The sequence below is a fragment of the Idiotropiscis lumnitzeri genome, chromosome 12 (genome assembly GCF_059441095.1).
Source record: "Idiotropiscis lumnitzeri isolate Australia: NSW breed Sydney's pygmy pipehorse chromosome 12, RoL_Ilum_1.0, whole genome shotgun sequence".
Lineage (NCBI taxonomy): Eukaryota > Metazoa > Chordata > Actinopteri > Syngnathiformes > Syngnathidae > Idiotropiscis > Idiotropiscis lumnitzeri.
In genome coordinates, this window is record NC_142402.1 from 3,663,027 (window position 1) to 3,676,046 (window position 13,020).

General features: G+C 43.3%; 9 non-coding genes across 9 annotated transcripts; all 9 read right to left on the reverse strand.

The window, feature by feature from the left end:
* Nucleotides 1–1,718: 1,718 nt before the first annotated feature.
* Nucleotides 1,719–1,831, reverse strand: trnal-uaa (transfer RNA leucine (anticodon UAA)). Its single transcript has 2 exons — nt 1,794–1,831; nt 1,719–1,764 (listed from the first exon to the last, which is right to left on the reverse strand). It is a non-coding gene; the product is annotated as a tRNA-Leu (tRNA).
* Nucleotides 1,832–2,502: 671 nt separating this feature from the next.
* trnal-uaa (transfer RNA leucine (anticodon UAA)) lies at nt 2,503–2,615 on the reverse strand. Its single transcript has 2 exons — nt 2,578–2,615; nt 2,503–2,548 (listed from the first exon to the last, which is right to left on the reverse strand). It is a non-coding gene; the product is annotated as a tRNA-Leu (tRNA).
* A 1,455-nt stretch (nt 2,616–4,070) lies between these two features.
* Nucleotides 4,071–4,183, reverse strand: trnal-uaa (transfer RNA leucine (anticodon UAA)). The gene is made up of 2 exons: nt 4,146–4,183; nt 4,071–4,116 (listed from the first exon to the last, which is right to left on the reverse strand). It is a non-coding gene; the product is annotated as a tRNA-Leu (tRNA).
* A 1,456-nt stretch (nt 4,184–5,639) lies between these two features.
* trnal-caa (transfer RNA leucine (anticodon CAA)) lies at nt 5,640–5,751 on the reverse strand. Its single transcript has 2 exons — nt 5,714–5,751; nt 5,640–5,685 (listed from the first exon to the last, which is right to left on the reverse strand). It is a non-coding gene; the product is annotated as a tRNA-Leu (tRNA).
* A 1,456-nt stretch (nt 5,752–7,207) lies between these two features.
* On the reverse strand, nt 7,208–7,319 carry trnal-caa (transfer RNA leucine (anticodon CAA)). The gene is made up of 2 exons: nt 7,282–7,319; nt 7,208–7,253 (listed from the first exon to the last, which is right to left on the reverse strand). It is a non-coding gene; the product is annotated as a tRNA-Leu (tRNA).
* Nucleotides 7,320–7,992: 673 nt separating this feature from the next.
* On the reverse strand, nt 7,993–8,105 carry trnal-caa (transfer RNA leucine (anticodon CAA)). The gene is made up of 2 exons: nt 8,068–8,105; nt 7,993–8,038 (listed from the first exon to the last, which is right to left on the reverse strand). It is a non-coding gene; the product is annotated as a tRNA-Leu (tRNA).
* A 671-nt stretch (nt 8,106–8,776) lies between these two features.
* Nucleotides 8,777–8,889, reverse strand: trnal-uaa (transfer RNA leucine (anticodon UAA)). Its single transcript has 2 exons — nt 8,852–8,889; nt 8,777–8,822 (listed from the first exon to the last, which is right to left on the reverse strand). It is a non-coding gene; the product is annotated as a tRNA-Leu (tRNA).
* A 3,023-nt stretch (nt 8,890–11,912) lies between these two features.
* trnal-uaa (transfer RNA leucine (anticodon UAA)) lies at nt 11,913–12,025 on the reverse strand. The gene is made up of 2 exons: nt 11,988–12,025; nt 11,913–11,958 (listed from the first exon to the last, which is right to left on the reverse strand). It is a non-coding gene; the product is annotated as a tRNA-Leu (tRNA).
* Nucleotides 12,026–12,695: 670 nt separating this feature from the next.
* Nucleotides 12,696–12,808, reverse strand: trnal-uaa (transfer RNA leucine (anticodon UAA)). The gene is made up of 2 exons: nt 12,771–12,808; nt 12,696–12,741 (listed from the first exon to the last, which is right to left on the reverse strand). It is a non-coding gene; the product is annotated as a tRNA-Leu (tRNA).
* Between the last annotated feature and the right edge of the window lie 212 nt (nt 12,809–13,020).

A 13,020-nucleotide genomic window follows, 5' to 3' on the forward strand; every position in this document is an offset into this window, starting at 1 on the left:
TATACTACGGCAAACTGCCAAATTGATGTATCTTCTATATTTTGTCTTTTTTTTCTATGGTCAACAGTGCGACTCAAACCTTCCACTGAGTTGTCCCCAAAAAGCCATCCCAACAGCCAAGATGATCCCCTTAAATTCAAACAATAGTATTTGTCAGGAGTGGGACTTGAACCCACGCCTCCATTTGGAGACCAGAAGCCTCCATTTACCATTGGAAGATTACACCTTGAGTCTGGCGCCTTAGACCGCTCGGTCATCCTGACAAGATGTTGATGAGCCTCGTTACATGTGGGTGGTTTAAAAATGTACCACAGAGTACTGAAGGACTTGCATTTTGTATAAATTATCCTTGTGACGATAGACCAATCTTGAGCCCAGAAGCCCCAATTCACCATGGAAAGAATTACACCTTGTGACTGGGGCCTGAGCCAACTCAGCCGTCCTGACGGTTTTTGGTTTAATGTCTTAACTGTTTGTTGGATTGAAAGCTAGAAGACGGCGCAATGCCGAGCACTCGAATTTTATATATTTTGTACTTGTTATTATGGTACACAAACATGGAACTGATCAATATTGAAGAAACTGTCGCACAGCCAACACAGTACCCAAAACATCACATGAAAGAACTTGTTCGGAGTGGGATTTGAACCCATGGGTCCATTCAAAGACCAGAAGGCCTAATTCCTCAGAGAAAAGAGTACGTCTTGAGTCTGGCGACTTAGACCACTCGGGAAACCTGGCAGTCAATGGGAGTTGGTCTTTATTGTTGGTTGAATATACAAATTATACTTCGGCAAACTGCCAAATAGATGTATCTTCTATATTTTGTCTTTTTTTCTATGGTCCACAGTGCGACTCAAACCTTCCACTGAGTTGTCCCCAAAAAGCCATCCCAACAGCCAAGATGATCCCCTGAAATTCAAACTAAAGTATTTGTCAGGAGTGGGACTTGAACCCACGCCTCCATCTAGAGACCAGAAGCCCCAATTTAATATTGGAAGATTAACACCTTAAGTCAGGCGCCTTAGACCGCTCGGCCATCCTGACAAGGTGTTGATTATGCTCTTCACATGTGGGTGGTTTAAAAATGGACCACGGAGTATTGAAGGACTTGCACTTTATATAAATTATCCTCGTGACAGTCGTCCAATCTTGAGCCCAGAAGCCCCAATTCACCATGGAAAGAATTACACCTTGTGACTGGGGCCTGAGCCAACTCAACCGTCCTGACAGTTTTTGGTTTAATGTCTTAACTGTTTGTTGGATTGAAAGCTAAAAGACGGCGCAATGCCAAACACTCGAATTTTATATATTTTGTACTTGTTATTATGGTACACAAACATGGAACTGATCAATATTGAAGAAACTGTCGCACAGCCAACACAGTACCCAAAACATCACATGAAAGAACTTGTCCGGAGTGGGATTTGAACCCACGGGTCCATTCAAAGACCAGAAGGCCTAATTCCTCAGAGAAAAGAGTACGTCTTGAGTCTGGCGACTTAGACCACTCGGGAAACCTGGCAGTCAATGGGAGTTGGTCTTTATTGTTGGTTGAATATACAAATTATACTTCGGCAAACTGCCAAATAGATGTATCTTCTATATTTTGTCTTTTTTTCTATGGTCCACAGTGCGACTCAAACCTTCCACTGAGTTGTCCCCAAAAAGCCATCCCAACAGCCAAGATGATCCCCTGAAATTCAAACTAAAGTATTTGTCAGGAGTGGGACTTGAACCCACGCCTCCATCTGGAGACCAGAAGCCCCAATTTAATATTGGAAGATTAACACCTTAAGTCTGGCGCCTTAGACCGCTCGGCCATCCTGACAAGGTGTTGATTATGCTCTTCACATGTGGGTGGTTTACAAATGTACCACGGAGTATTGAAGGACTTGCACTTTATATAAATTATCCTCGTGACAGTCGTCCAATCTTGAGCCCAGAAGCCCCAATTCACCATGGAAAGAATTACACCTTGTGACTGGGGCCTGAGCCAACTCAACCGTCCTGACAGTTTTTGGTTTAATGTCTTAACTGTTTGTTGGATTGAAAGCTAAAAGACGGCGCAATGCCAAACACTCGAATTTGATATATTTTGTACTTGTTATTGTGGTACACAAACATGGAACTGATCAATATTGAAGAAACTGTCGCACAGCCAACACAGTACCCAAAACATCACATGAAAGAACTTGTTCGGAGTGGGATTTGAACCCACGGGTCCATTCAAAGACCAGAAGGCCTAATTCCTCAGAGAAAAGAGTACGTCTTGAATCTGGCGACTTAGACCACTCGGGAAACCTGGCAGTCAATGGGAGTTGGTCTTTATTGTTGGTTGAATATACAAATTATACTTCGGCAAACTGCCAAATAGATGTATCTTCTATATTTTGTCTTTTTTTCTATGGTCCACAGTGCGACTCAAACCTTCCACTGAGTTGTCCCCAAAAAGCCATCCCAACAGCCAAGATGATCCCCTGAAATTCAAACTAAAGTATTTGTCAGGAGTGGGACTTGAACCCACGCCTCCATCTGGAGACCAGAAGCCCCAATTTAATGTTGGAAGATTAACACCTTAAGTCTGGCGCCTTAGACCGCTCGGCCATCCTGACAAGGTGTTGATTATGCTCTTCACATGTGGGTGGTTTAAAAATGGACCACGGAGTATTGAAGGACTTGCACTTTATATAAATTATCCTCGTGACAGTCGTCCAATCTTGAGCCCAGAAGCCCCAATTCACCATGGAAAGAATTACACCTTGTGACTGGGGCCTGAGCCAACTCAACCGTCCTGACAGTTTTTGGTTTAATGTCTTAACTGTTTGTTGGATTGAAAGCTAAAAGACGGCGCAATGCCAAACACTCGAATTTTATATATTTTGTACTTGTTATTATGGTACACAAACATGGAACTGATCAATATTGAAGAAACTGTCGCACAGCCAACACAGTACCCAAAACATCACATGAAAGAACTTGTCCGGAGTGGGATTTGAACCCACGGGTCCATTCAAAGACCAGAAGGCCTAATTCCTCAGAGAAAAGAGTACGTCTTGAGTCTGGCGACTTAGACCACTCGGGAAACCTGGCAGTCAATGGGAGTTGGTCTTTATTGTTGGTTGAATATACAAATTATACTTCGGCAAACTGCCAAATAGATGTATCTTCTATATTTTGTCTTTTTTTCTATGGTCCACAGTGCGACTCAAACCTTCCACTGAGTTGTCCCGAAAAAGCCATCCCAACAGCCAAGATGATCCCCTGAAATTCAAACTAAAGTATTTGTCAGGAGTGGGACTTGAACCCACACCTCCATCTGGAGACCAGAAGCCCCAATTTAATATTGGAAGATTAACACCTTAAGCCTGGCGCCTTAGACCGCTTGGCCATCCAGACAAGGTGTTGATTATGCTCTTCACATGTGGGTGGTTTAAAAATGTACCACGGAGTATTGAAGGACTTGCACTGCATATAAATTATTCTCGTGACAGTCGTCCAATCTTGAGCCCAGAAGCCCCAATTCACCATGGAAAGAATTACACCTTGTGACTGGGGCCTGAGCCAACTCAACCGTCCTGACAGTTTTTGGTTTAATGTCTTAACTGTTTGTTGGATTGAAAGCTAAAAGACGGCGCAATGCCAAACACTCGAATTTTATATATTTTGTACTTGTTATTATGGTACACAAACATGGAACTGATCAATATTGAAGAAACTGTCGCACAGCCAACACAGTACCCAAAACATCACATGAAAGAACTTGTCCGGAGTGGGATTTGAACCCACGGGTCCATTCAAAGACCAGAAGGCCTCATTCCTCAGAGAAAAGAGTAGGTCTTGAGTCTGGCGACTTAGACCACTCGGGAAACCTGGCAGTCAATGGGAGTTGGTCTTTATTGTTGGTTGAATATACAAATTATACTTCGGCAAACTGCCAAATACATGTATCTTCTATATTTTGTCTTTTTTTCTATGGTCCACAGTGCGACTCAAACCTTCCACTGAGTTGTCCCGAAAAAGCCATCCCAACAGCCAAGATGATCCCCTGAAATTCAAACTAAAGTATTTGTCAGGAGTGGGACTTGAACCCACACCTCCATCTGGAGACCAAAAGCCCCAATTTAATATTGGAAGATTAACACCTTAAGTCTGGCGCCTTAGACCGCTCGGCCATCCTGACAAGGTGTTGATTATGCTCTTCACATGTGGGTGGTTTAAAAATGTACCACGGAGTATTGAAGGACTTGCACTGCATATAAATTATCCTTGTGACAGTCGTCCAATCTTGAGCCCAGAAGCCCCAATTCACCATGGAAAGAATTACACCTTGTGACTGGGGCCTGAGCCAACTCAACCGTCCTGACAGTTTTTGGTTTAATGTCTTAACTGTTTGTTGGATTGAAAGCTAAAAGACGGCGCAATGCCAAACACTCGAATTTTATATATTTTGTACTTGTTATTATGGTACACAAACATGGAACTGATCAATATTGAAGAAACTGTCGCACAGCCAACACAGTACCCAAAACATCACATGAAAGAACTTGTCCGGAGTGGGATTAGAACCCACGGGTCCATTCAAAGACCAGAAGGCCTAACCGCTCAGAGGAAGGGGATCGTCCTAAGTCCAGCGACTTAGACCACTCGACCATCCTGCCACTCAATTTGGGATGGTCTTCATTGTTGGTTGAATATACAAATTATACTACGGCAAACTGCCAAATTGATGTATCTTCTATATTTTGTCTTTTTTTTCTATGGTCCACAGTGCGACTCAAACCTTCCACTGAGTTGTCCCCAAAAAGCCATCCCAACAGCCAAGATGATCCCCTTAAATTCAAACAATAGTATTGGTCAGGAGTGGGACTTGAACCCACACCTCCATTTGGAGACCAGAAGCCTCCATTTACCATTGGAAGATTACACCTTGAGTCTGGCGCCTTAGACCGCTCGGCCATCCTGACAAGATGTTGATGAGCCTCGTTACATGTGGGTGGTTTAAAAATGTACCACAGAGTACTGAAGGACTTGCATTTTGTATAAATTATCCTTGTGACGATAGACCAATCTTGAGCCCAGAAGCCCCAATTCACCATGGAAAGAATTACACCTTGTGACTGGGGCCTGAGCCAACTCAACCGTCCTGACAGTTTTTGGTTTAATGTCTTAACTGTTTGTTGGATTGAAAGCTAAAAGACGGCGCAATGCCAAACACTCGAATTTTATATATTTTGTACTTGTTATTATGGTACACAAACATGGAACTGATCAATATTGAAGAAACTGTCGCACAGCCAACACAGTACCCAAAACATCACATGAAAGAACTTGTCCGGAGTGGGATTTGAACCCACGGGTCCATTCAAAGACCAGAAGGCCTAACCGCGCAGAGGAAGGGGATCGTCCTAAGTCCAGCGACTTAGACCACTCGACCATCCTGCCACTCAATTTGGGATGGTCTTCATTGTTGGTTGAATATACAAATTATACTACGGCAAACTGCCAAATTGATGTATCTTCTATATTTTGTCTTTTTTTTCTATGATCCACAGTGCGACTCAAACCTTCCACTGAGTTGTCCCCAAAAAGCCATCCCAACAGCCAAGATGATCCCCTTAAATTCAAACAATAGTATTTGTCAGGAGTGGGACTTGAACCCACGCCTCCATTTGGAGACCAGAAGCCTCCATTTACCATTGGAAGATTACACCTTGAGTCTGGCGCCTTAGACCGCTCGGCCATCCTGACAAGATGTTGATGACCCTCGTTACATGTGGGTGGTTTAAAAATGTACCACAGAGTACTGAAGGACTTGCACTTTATATAAATTATCCTCGTGACAGTCGTCCAATCTTGAGCCCAGAAGCCCCAATTCACCATGGAAAGAATTACACCTTGTGACTGGGGCCTGAGCCAACACAACCGTCCTGACAGTTTTTGGTTTAATGTCTTAACTGTTTGTTGGATTGAAAGCTAAAAGACGGCGCAATGCCAAACACTCGAATTTTATATATTTTGTACTTGTTATTATGGTACACAAACATGGAACTGATCAATATTGAAGAAACTGTCGCACAGCCAACACAGTACCCAAAACATCACATGAAAGAACTTGTCCGGAGTGGGATTTGAACCCACGGGTCCATTCAAAGACCAGAAGGCCTAATTCCTCAGAGAAAAGAGTACAACTTGAGTCTGGCGACTTAGACCACTCGGGAAACCTGGCAGTCAATGGGAGTTGGTCTTTATTGTTGGTTGAATATACAAATTATACTTCGGCAAACTGCCAAATAGATGTATCTTCTATATTTTGTCTTTTTTTCTATGGTCCACAGTGCGACTCAAACCTTCCACTGAGTTGTCCCCAAAAAGCCATCCCAACAGCCAAGATGATCCCCTGAAATTCAAACTAAAGTATTTGTCAGGAGTGGGACTTGAACCCACGCCTCCATCTGGAGACCAGAAGCCCCAATTTAATATAGGAAGATTAACACCTTAAGTCTGGCGCCTTAGACCGCTCGGCCATCCTGAGAAGGTGTTGATTATGCTCTTCACATGTGGGTGGTTTAAAAATGGACCACGGAGTATTGAAGGACTTGCACTTTATATAAATTATCCTCGTGACAGTCGTCCAATCTTGAGCCCAGAAGCCCCAATTCACCATGGAAAGAATTACACCTTGTGACTGGGGCCTGAGCCAACTCAACCGTCCTGACAGTTTTTGGTTTAATGTCTTAACTGTTTGTTGGATTGAAAGCTAAAAGACGGCGCAATGCCAAACACTCGAATTTTATATATTTTGTACTTGTTATTATGGTACACAAACATGGAACTGATCAATATTGAAGAAACTGTCGCACAGCCAACACAGTACCTAAAACATCACATGAAAGAACTTGTCCGGAGTGGGATTTGAACCCACGGGTCCATTCAAAGACCAGAAGGCCTAACCGCTCAGAGGAAGGGGATCGTCCTAAGTCCAGCGACTTAGACCACTCGACCATCCTGCCACTCAATTTGGGATGGTCTTCATTGTTGGTTGAATATACAAATTATACTACGGCAAACTGCCAAATTGATGTATCTTCTATATTTTGTCTTTTTTTTCTATGGTCCACAGTGCGACTCAAACCTTCCACTGAGTTGTCCCCAAAAAGCCATCCCAACAGCCAAGATGATCCCCTTAAATTCAAACAATAGTATTTGTCAGGAGTGGGACTTGAACCCACGCCTCCATTTGGAGACAAGAAGCCTCCATTTACCATTGGAAGATTACACCTTGAGTCTGGCGCCTTAGACCACTCGGCCATCCTGACAAGATGTCGATGAGCCTCGTTACATGTGGGTGGTTTAAAAATGTACCACAGAGTACTGAAGGACTTGCATTTTGTATAAATTATCCTTGTGACGATAGACCAATCTTGAGCCCAGAAGCCCATATTCATCATGGAAACAATTACACCTTGTGACTGGGGCCTGAGCCAACTCAGACGTCCTGACGGTTTTTGGTTAAATATCTTTACTGTTTGTTGGATTGAAACCTAAAAGGGGGTACAATGCCAAGCACTTTTTTTCAAATATATTTTATCCTTGTTACTGTGGTACACAAACGTGGAACTGATCAATCTTGAAGAAACTGTCACACAGCCAACTCAGTTCCCAAAACATCAAATGAGCGAACTTGTCCGGAGTGGGATTTGAACCCATGGTTCCATTTGGAGACCTGAAGGCTTAATTCCTCAGAAAAAGGGATGCGTACTAAGTCTGCCACCTTAGACCACACGACCAGGGTTACATTAAATTTGGGATGGTCTTCATTGTGGGTTGAATATACAAATGATCCTACGACAAACTGCCAAATAGATGCATCTTCTATATTTTTTCATTTTTTTCTATGGTCCACAGTGCGACTCAAACCTTCCACTGAGTTGTCCCCAAAAAACCTTCCAAACAGCCAAGATGATCCCCTTAAATTCAAACAAAAGAATTTGTCAGGAGTGGGATTTGAACCCACGCCTCCATCCGGAGACCAGAAGCCCCAATTTAATATTGGAAGATTAATGCCTTGAGTCTGGCGCCTTAGACCGCTCGGCCATCCTGACAAGGTGTTGATTGTCCTCTTCACATGTGGGTGGTTTAAAAATGTACCACGGAGTATTGAAGGATTTGCACTTTATATAAATTATCCTCGTGACAGTCGTCCAATCTTGAGCCCAGAAGCCCAAATTCACCATGGAAAGAATTACACCTTGTGACTGGGGCCTGAGCAAACTCAGCCGTCCTGACAGTTTTTGGTTTAATGTCTTAACTGTTTGTTGGATTGAAAGCTAAACGACGGCGCAATGCCAAGCACTTGAATTTGATATATTTTGTACTTGTTATGATGGTACACAAACATGGAACTGATCAATATTGAAGAAACTGTCGCACAGCCAACACAGTACCCAAAACATCACATGAAAGAACTTGTTCGGAGTGGGATTTGAACCCACGGGTCCATTCAAAGACCAGAAGGCCTAATTCCTCAGAGAAGAGAGTACGTCTTGAGTCTGGCGACTTAGACCACTCGGGAAACCTGGCAGTCAATGGGAGTTGGTCTTTATTGTTGGTTGAATATACAAATTATACTTCGGCAAACTGCCAAATAGATGTATCTTCTATATTTTGTCTTTTTTTCTATGGTCCACAGTGCGACTCAAACCTTCCACTGAGTTGTCCCCAAAAAGCCATCCCAACAGCCAAGAAGATCCCCTGAAATTCAAACTGAAGTATTTGTCAGGAGTGGGACTTGAACCCACGCCTCCATCTGGAGACCAGAAGCCACAATTTAATATTGGAAGATTAACACCTTAAGTCTGGCGCCTTAGACCGCTCGGCCATCCTGACAAGGTGTTGATTATGCTCTTCACATGTGGGTGGTTTAAAAATGTACCACGGAGTATTGAAGGACTTGCACTTTATATAAATTATCCTCGTGACAGTCGTCCAATCTTGAGCCCAGAAGCCCCAATTCACCATGGAAAGAATTACACCTTGTGACTGGGGCCTGAGCCAACTCAACCGTCCTGACGGTTTTTGGTTAAATGTCTTCACTGTTTGTTGGATTGAAACCTAAAAGGGGGTGCAATGCCAAGCACTTTCTTTCAAATATATTTTGTCCTTGTTACTGTGGTACACAAACGTGGAACTGATCAATCTTGAAGAAACTGTCACACAGCCAACTCAGTTCCCAAAACATCAAATGAACGAACTTGTCCGGAGTGGGATTTGAACCCATGGTTCCATTCGGAGACCAGAAGGCCTAATTCCTCAGAATAAGGGATGCGTACTAAGTCTGCCACCTTAGACCACACGACCATGCTTACATTCAATCTGGGATGGTCTTCATTGTGGGTTGAATATACAAATTATCCTACGACAAACTGCCAAATAGATGCATCTTCTATATTTTTTCATTTTTTTCTATGGTCCACAGTGCGACTCAAACCTTCCACTGAGTTGTCCCCAAAAAACCTTCCAAACAGCCAAGATGAACCCCTTAAATTCAAACAAAAGAATTTGTCAGGAGTGGGATTTGAACCCACGCCTCCACCCGGAGACCAGAAGCCCCAATTTACTATTGGAAGATGAACGCCTTGAGTCTGGCGGCTCAGACCGCTCGGCCATCCTGACAAGGTGTTGATTGTCCTCTTCACATGTGGGTGGTTTAAAAATGTACCACGGAGTATTGAAGGATTTGCACTTTATATAAATTATCCTCGTGACAGTCGTCCAATCTTGAGCCCAGAAGCCCAAATTCACCATGGAAAGAATTACACCTTGTGACTGGGGCCTGAGCCAACTCAACCGTCCTGACAGTTTTTGGTTTAATGTCTTAACTGTTTGTTGGATTGAAAGCTAAAAGACGGCGCAATGCCAAGCACTTGAATTTGATATATTTTGTACTTGTTATTATGGTACACAAACATGGAACTGATCAATATTGAAGAAACTGTCGCACAGCCAACACAGTACCCAAAACATTACATGAAAGAACTTGTTCGGAGTGGGATTTGAACCCACGGGTCCATTCAAAGACCAGAAGGCCAAATTCCTCAGAGAAAAGAGTACGCCTTGAGTCTGGCGACTTAGACCACTCGGGAAACCTGGCAGTCAATGGGAGTTGGTCTTTATTGTTGGTTGAATATACAAATTATACTTCGGCAAACTGCCAAATAGATGTATCTTCTATATTTTGTCTTTTTTTCTATGGTCCACAGTGCGACTCAAACCTTCCACTGAGTTGTCCCCAAAAAGCCATCCCAACAGCCAAGATGATCCCCTGAAATTCAAACTAAAGTATTTGTCAGGAGTGGGATTTGAACCCACGCCTCCATCCGGAGACCAGAAGTCCCAATTTAATATTGGAAGATTAACACCTTAAGCCTGGCGCCTTAGACCGCTTGGCCATCCAGACAAGGTGTTGATTATGCTCTTCACATGTGGGTGGTTTAAAAATGTACCACGGAGTATTGAAGGACTTGCACTGCATATAAATTATTCTCGTGACAGTCGTCCAATCTTGAGCCCAGAAGCCCCAATTCACCATGGAAAGAATTACACCTTGTGACTGGGGCCTGAGCCAACTCAACCGTCCTGACAGTTTTTGGTTTAATGTCTTAACTGTTTGTTGGATTGAAAGCTAAAAGACGGCGCAATGCCAAACACTCGAATTTTATATATTTTGTACTTGTTATTATGGTACACAAACATGGAACTGATCAATATTGAAGAAACTGTCGGACAGCCAACACAGTACCCAAAACATCACATGAAAGAACTTGTCCGGAGTGGGATTTGAACCCACGGGTCCATTCAAAGACTAGAAGGCCTAACCGCTCAGAGGAAGGGGATCATCCTAAGTCCAGCAACTTAGACCACTCGACCATCCTGCCACTCAATTTGGGATGGTCTTCATTGTTGGTTGAATATACAAATTATACTACGGCAAACTGCCAAATTGATGTATCTTCTATATTTTGTCTTTTTTTTCTATGGTCCACAGTGCGACTCAAACCTTCCACTGAGTTGTCCCCAAAAAGCCATCCCAACAGCCAAGATGATCCCCTGAAATTCAAACTAAAGTATTTGTCAGGAGTGGGACTTGAACCCACGCCTCCATTTGGAGACCAGAAGCCTCCATTTACCATTGGAAGATTACACCTTGAGTCTGGCGCCTTAGACCGCTCAGCCATCCTGACAAGATGTTGATGAGCCTCGTTACATGTGGGTGGTTTAAAAATGTACCACAGAGTACTGAAGAACGCATTTTGTATAAATTATCCTTGTGACGATAGACCAATCTTGAGCCCAGAAGCCCCAATTCACCATGGAAAGAATTACACCTTGTGACTGGGGCCTGAGCCAACTCAGCCGTCCTGACAGTTTTTGGTTTAATGTCTTAACTGTTTGTTGGATTGAAAGCTAGAAGACGGCGCAATGCCAAGCACTCGAATTTTATATATTTTGTACTTGTTATTATGGTACACAAACATGGAACTGATCAATATTGAAGAAACTGTCGCACAGCCAACACAGTACCCAAAACATCACATGAAAGAACTTGTTCGGAGTGGGATTTGAACCCACGGGTCCATTCAAAGACCAGAAGGCCTAATTCCTCAGAGAAAAGAGTACGTCTTGAGTCTGGCGACTTAGACCACTCGGGAAACCTGGCAGTCAATGGGAGTTGGTCTTTATTGTTGGTTGAATATACAAATTATACTTCGGCAAACTGCCAAATAGATGTATCTTCTATATTTTGTCTTTTTTTCTATGGTCCACAGTGCGACTCAAACCTTCCACTGAGTTGTCCCCAAAAAGCCATCCCAACAGCCAAGATGATCCCCTGAAATTCAAACTAAAGTATTTGTCGGGAGTGGGACTTGAACCCACGCCTCCATCTGGAGACCAGAAGCCCCAATTTAATATTGGAAGATTAACACCTTAAGTCTGGCGCCTTAGACCCCTCGGCCATCCTGACAAGGTGTTGATTATGCTCTTCACATGTGGGTGGTTAAAAATGTACCACGGAGTATTGAAGGACTTGCACTTTATATAAATTATCCTCGTGACAGTCGTCCAATCTTGAGCCCAGAAGCCCCAATTCACCATGGAAAGAATTACACCTTGTGACTGGGGCCTGAGCCAACTCAACCGTCCTGACAGTTTTTGGTTTAATGTCTTAACTGTTTGTTGGATTGAAAGCTAAAAGACGGCGCAATGCCAAACACTCGAATTTGATATATTTTGTACTTGTTATTGTGGTACACAAACATGGAACTGATCAATATTGAAGAAACTGTCGCACAGCCAACACAGTACCCAAAACATCACATGAAAGAACTTGTCCGGAGTGGGATTTGAACCCACGGGTCCATTCAAAGACCAGAAGGCCTAATTCCTCAGAGAAAAGAGTACGTCTTGAGTCTGGCGACTTAGACCACTCGGGAAACCTGGCAGTCAATGGGAGTTGGTCTTTATTGTTGGTTGAATATACAAATTATACTTCGGCAAACTGCCAAATAGATGTATCTTCTATATTTTGTCTTTTTTTCTATGGTCCACAGTGCGACTCAAACCTTCCACTGAGTTGTCCCGAAAAAGCCATCCCAACAGCCAAGATGATCCCCTGAAATTCAAACTAAAGTATTTGTCAGGAGTGGGACTTGAACCCACACCTCCATCTGGAGACCAGAAGCCCCAATTCAATATTGGAAGATTAACACCTTAAGTCTGGCGCCTTAGACCGCTCGGCCATCCTGACAAGGTGTTGATTATGCTCTTCACATGTGGGTGGTTTAAAAATGTACCACGGAGTATTGAAGGACTTGCACTGCATATAAATTATCCTTGTGACAGTCGTCCAATCTTGAGCCCAGAAGCCCCAATTCACCATGGAAAGAATTACACCTTGTGACTGGGGCCTGAGCCAACTCAACCGTCCTGACAGTTTTTGGTTTAATGTCTTAACTGTTT